Raw genomic sequence first — 6,467 nt, 5'->3', positions numbered from 1 at the left:
TTGTTGGGAATGTGACATCTTTATTAGTGGGAAACAGTTGGTCATTTAAACTCCCAGGACTAGAGATAATCAGGACCATGGCACAAAAGTGAAGCATATATTTGGGGTGCCCTGTGAGTTAGTATGTCTGCTAGAGACCCATACACATGGTCCACAGTAGGTGCTCAAAGAGTTTATAAATAGAGTGTGGGCTGGATCTGAGGAGAAGCTGAGAGCCAGAGGGGAAAGCAGCCTCCTGATGACACCAAGGAAGGAAACTAGGCAGCAAATCCCCTCTCCCATTAGGGAAGAAGGAGGGGAAACATAGTAACTGCATTTGGCACAATGTTTAACACTGGAAAGTTGTTGCTTTTGAAATAATAACAGCACCATGCAATCTCATTAGAGATTCTAATGGAAACAGAAAGGAAGTACAGCCAATTTCCTTCCTGCTACTGTAATTATTAGCACAATTTTAAGAGTAGGATGTTAAGTTCTTTCCCATCACTACCTGTTCATTCATTCATCCATTCATTCATTTCTTTATTCAGTGATTTTTCTCTGAGTCCCACACCAGGCTGTGGAGGGTATGTTTGATATGGCAGTGAGCAGGACCCTGCCTTCACAGAGATTAAATCATAGACAGCAAATGCAGCTAACTACACAGTAAACCAGATGGTGGTAAATACTGTAGGGACAAGAGGCCTGGAAAGGGAATATGAGGGCAGGTGATCTGGAACGGATGGTCACTGCCTGGAGAGAAACTTAAGGCTACACAGAAGCACATGTTGGAAGTTGGGAATGGCTAGATGTGCCCTAAGACAGCCAAGAGATGGGTGGGAGGAAGGATGAGAGGGCAGAGCTGGAGTAAGAGTGAGATGGAAGACTTAGGATTGCCGCCAGAGTGTCCAGGCGATTGAACCGACTCCACATTTGTTCTGAGTGAGATGGGAGGGACGCACTCGACCTGTGGGTTAGCGGGTTGCCCTGGCTAAGGCTGCAGATAAGAGTAGAATCAACGGCAGGATCCAGGAGTTAGAGTGTCAGAAGCAATCCAGAAGAGAGATGATGGTGGCCGGGCTGGGGTAGTGCCAGGGGTAGAGGTGACTCTGGGTGTTCCTGAAGGTAGAAGAGATGAATCAATAATGAGTTAGACACAGAGTTGTTGGGGGGAGGGAGGTACCACCAAGGAGGTAAGTCTGAGTTTCGAACCTGAGCAATGAATGGAAGAATACTTATGTTATTAACTGGCACAGGGAAGACAGTGCAAGAGGCATGGATTGGGAAATAGAACTGAAAGTCTGATTTTATATAAGATATATACATATATGATTAATGTATAGTAAAATCTCTAACACATATGCATGCACATACACACACACACACACACACACACACACACACACACACACACACATACATATACACACATGCACACACACACAACGAAGAAAAGAAGCCAAAGATCGGGACCCTGGAAGCTTGAACAAGTTGCATCCACAAAACAAAAACTCAACCAAGTGGCCCATGAAGCAGCATGTGGGCAGGAGAATGTCGGTTCCCAGGAGTCAGGTGATCAGGTCAGAGGCTGCTGAGAAGGTGAGTGGGATGAGGACCGGCAGTTATATTGAGTAGTGTGGAAGCTGACAGTGAGCCAACTAGAATAATTTCAGCGGGTGGGGGTGGGGTGAGAGTTTGCCTGTTCAGGTGTAAGAGCAAACAGAAGGAAATGCAGTAAGCAAATATAGACCGTTCCCAGGAAAGAGGAGCTGGAGTGTAGGTAAATAGAGGGTTTGGTTGTTTGATACGAGTGACTCTACGGTGTGTTCAGGAGCTGGTGGGACCATCCAATAGATCAGGGAAGTGCTGCTGATACAAACTAGAGAGGTCACTGAATAGGCAGAGGGAAGTTGAAGTCAGCCTTAAGCATTGGTGAGGACAAGAGGGAAACTGAGTATCTGGGCACAGATGCAGACAGGAAGTGGATGAAGCACTGAGAGATTGCAGAAGTTTGCGTCTATACAAATGAGGGAATGAGAGATGTTGGAGATCTAAGAAGGGACATCCCTGGTGTGAAGATTAGAAGAGGCGGCGCGCATATAGACCTGGCACGTCAGAGGAGATGCTCATAAACGTTAGTGCCTTCCCCTGTCATGGAAGAAGCTCCTTGTGATCACTGGCCGTCAAACTTTCATTTGAGATTATATATATAACATTATATAATATATAATACATATTTTTAGATTTATTTTACCTGTGTGAGCATGTTGCCTGCATGTGTGTGTATCACCTGAGTGTCTCTATGCACGGTTGTGAGCTATTGTGGAAGGAAACCCCTCCTCTGGATAAGAATGCTTTGGAAGCTTCTGGGGAATCTGGGCTGATCCCTTCCCACTGTAGTTCAGGAAGCTGTGTGAACCATCCAGGCAAAATCTTTGTGCTCCCTTCTCACTCTGGGTTCTCCTGACATCCCTCCAGCCCCTTCCTGCCCCTAGGTGGCATCCTCCATTTCAGGGTGGTTTGGCTGCTTCTGCAAGATTCCTTCCAAACCCCACAGATCAAAGCCCTTCTAATATTCCATGAAGAAAAAGAAAGACTTGCATTGCATGCAGGGCCTGGCACATAAGAGCCAAGTGGAGTGATGCAAACAGGGGGCGCCCCTGTTCCATCCCTGGCTGTGCAGTGTTAGAGCTTGGCTAGAGTAAACTTGAATGTTCCTTCTCATTCAACTCCAGGAAACTGAAGCCATTGAACTGCTAGCACATTTAAAACACATTTCTCCCCAAAACATTTTTAAAATTCATTTTGCTTGTTGAGAACAAGCTTGTCCATTTTTTATCTAGGGCATCAGGGACCCCCTGAACAGAAGCTGTAGCCAGAAAGGAAAACGCTCTTGCCAATTTATAGGAAAAAGAAAAACTCCCTTTCAGCCAGCATATTGTGTTAGGAGTGCCTTCATTCCCAATGTGCCTCATTATACATGTGTGCACACCTACAATGCACACCCACTATGCACACCTACCATGTACACCTACTATGCTCACTACCATACTCACCCATCCCCTTTCTCTTGCCACACACATTTGTACTTCCCCTCAGACACATGTTTAAACACATGTGTTGAATATAAACACATACAATTATTTGCACAACATAAACACATACCTTTACTGTATCACGTGTCCTATAATACACCCACACACTATCACCATTTGTCCCCACATCCATGCCATCTATTCAGACACACTGCACATCCACATATGCTCACACACAAGACACAAATGATCCTACCACTACCGTCATCATCACACCCAAAGCAACATACACCCCTTCCCCACTCGTTCTCAATCCCAGCTTCCACATGTGAGCTTTTAAAAGATGTGTATGTGACTTATGTGAGGGTCAAAGGCCCATGTGTTGGTTGCCCTGCCCACACTTCCTGGGCCAATAGGCACTGGAGTCTCGGTTGGCATCTGTCTTTGTTGCTGGCTGTGAGGAGAGAAGAGGGTGAGAGATCTTGGGCCAGGGATCTGGGATAGATCAGAGGATTAATTAAAAATTAGCAAGTCATTCATGAGGCAGAAACTGGAGTCCAGAGCAGGCCTTGGGCTGAGGGCATCTCCCTGCTCGCTCGTTAAAATGGGACATGGAACTCGCAATCTGGATGAAAGGGAGTTGAGGGCAGATGGTCAGGGTTAGACATTAAGAACCTGGAAGCATCCACCCATCTCATTCTCCTCCACATTCCTCATTTAAAGATAAAGAGATTTAAAATGTGAAATCTCGGAGGTTCGAAGAACGAGGAAACCTCACCACACGGTTCCAATTAGATAGCAAATCTAATCAGCCCTGACCACCAGCGCATTATCTGTGCTAACATTTTCATGCCCCACTGCTTCCTTATCCCCAGCCCTCCTTCAGAAGCTTTCCCCTCTTCCACCTAGCCAGGGTATCCTCAGAGAGCAAGGGCTATTTTTACTCCCTCATTTGGAAAAACATCATTCAGAAAGCGGATCCGTAGCAAACTGCCCCTGTAAGGTGGCCCAGGCTGAGGCTAAATGACTCCCAGGTGTCTGTGCATGGCATTATCTGTACCACCTGTCCTTTCTGTTAGTTTAGATGGCGGAAGAGTAACCCCTTTTGACCAGAGGTGTCAATCTTGAGTCTCTCAAACTGAGCAAGTGATGTCAACCATTGGGCCATTTGTGAAAGGCAGTACAGGTTGAAAGTGGCTGTGGTTAACTAGGTTCCGTATCCAGCCAGTCTTATAGCTTGAATCCTGGGTGCACCCCTGGGCCTCAGACCCTGAGCTCAAGGGCTCTCACTGTAAAACCTGATGCCAGGAGTCACTTTCATGCTGCCGGTAAGAAGAACCAATGAGAGAACCCATAGTGGCTGGCAAGGCAGAGATGCGAGGTAGCCGCTTTCGTTTCTGGCTTGGAAATGTTTGCCGGCTGAGCCCAGCACCACAGAGGGTCTCTCACCCTGATGGTACCTTACAGGAGGGAATGATGAAGGAGAACATCATTGTTTCACAGAGTTGAACTGTAGTCCAAGATCAGCAGGATGTCCCATGGTTTCACGCTACCTGTTCCAGCCTCAGTGCCACAGGGTCATCAGATCGAGTGACAATGTGATAATTGTGTCCTTGCTTCTCCCTAGTTTTGCTAATGAAACCTCTTTTATCTGTGTCAACTTGTTCATCCATTTGGAACAAGGACACTCCTCTAATTGGCAAGTCATCAGAGTAATAATACCTGTTATTACCACCCGATCTCTCAGGCAATAGTAAGTTATTATTATGTGCTTGGATAAAAATGCCCACGCTGTTATTTGGAAGACCAGATTAAACAGAGCAATACAATCTCAAGCAATAATAATGACATCTTGCTTTTCCACAGTGCATTGATTTTTCAAGTACATAGTATGTCAGCAGGCTATTCCCGGACCTCCCTGGGCCAAGAACTCCTGGCATTGTGCCTTCTGTTCTGTTTGGAATTTGAAGTTTTCAGGTCCCATGGATCTTTAGAAATCTCTGTGCAGAGACTTCATCTGCAGGGTTTGGTGACAGCTGTGCCAGACCATGGCAGGCCTGGTTGGAATGAAGTGGGCTCTGTTTTTCTGCAAACATGTAGCTCTGACCCCAAAGAGGCAGCTTCTTTATTATGACCATTTATTATTTACAAAGCGCCGCAGGTGTACATGACATTTTATGAGACACAAAGACAAGGTCCCTGCCCTGTGGGCTGAAAGGTTTCATCCACTATTTCATCTGTCTGAGCTGAGCGGTGGGAAGGGAAGACAGGCAGGTAGGGCTGAGGACCTGAGTGCTGTCTGGGGCAGCTGACTGGAAGGAAGGCTTTCTAATGAGGAATTTTAAATGCAGGCAAGCTGAGACAGATGCATACAGCTCTTTGGGATCTCGACAATTGGAGAGGTGTCTATTCCACATTCCGGTGCAGGAAAACCAAATTCTACCCATGCACCTTGGAATGGTTGGGGAGAAACAAGGATGACCACTAGGAAGAGATGGCAAATGTCTTGAGAGCCTCTGAGGATATCATACACCTTTCCCTTTCTGGCTCTGTAGAAAGCTGTTTTGTTTGGTCTATTTGACTTGTTTTGAGGAATGATGGAAAACATAAAGAACATTAGTTAGGACTTTTTTTTTTTAAAAAAACTGTTATTATTTAGCTTCAAACAGATTATTTTTCTTCTCTAGAAATATAAATTTCAGGCTGTTTGGACATCTTTAGTTTCTCCCTACACTCACCAACCAGGCTGGTCCTAGTGGTGCCGGCTCCCCATACTGCCTGAACTGTTCACTTATTCACGGTACCAACTCCTGCTGAGTAGCTTGAAGAGATGAACACGGTCATGTCCTTCCCCTGAGAAGCAACAGACGGATGGGAACAAGGATGCGAAAAAGCAGAGAGGTTGGGGCCAGAGCTGCGTCCTCCTGTGGGAGCAGACTAAGGCTTTGGCCCTGTGAGCACACTTCCTTCAGCACTTCCAACCATTCATTTGGAACACATTTGAGTTCCCACCCTTAGGAGCAAGGGCTCAAATTCTAGGAAGGCTCACAAATCTAGCCTTGTCCTAGGCTCAGGAAACACAGATCACGTCCCTGGCATGGGATTCTTCCTGCTTTGAGCTCAGGGCTTGGTCCAACACCACAAGGCAGATTTTGCAGCCAGAAACAGATATAAACTTGGCTGAGCAGAGTCAGTGGAAGCAAAATAGATTCTGTAATGTACAGAATATGCAGCAGATGGCTCTGCTTCCTACTAGCCCTGTAAGACTGATTAACACAGCCTACTGCCCTCCATCACCAACACCACCGTTATTACTATCCGCACGGGCACAGAACTGGCACATCTTATTAAAAGTCCTCTGGTACATTCATGGCCCTTGCAAAAGGCTCCACACCTGATGTCTAGATGAGAATGTGTCCTCTTCCCCCCCCTCCCTCCCTCCCTCCCTCCCTC

This window comes from Grammomys surdaster, unplaced genomic scaffold, assembly GCF_004785775.1.
Source record: "Grammomys surdaster isolate TR1022 unplaced genomic scaffold, NIH_TR_1.0 125941, whole genome shotgun sequence".
NCBI lineage: Eukaryota > Metazoa > Chordata > Mammalia > Rodentia > Muridae > Grammomys > Grammomys surdaster.
Note: the sequence above shows the minus strand (reverse complement) of the source record.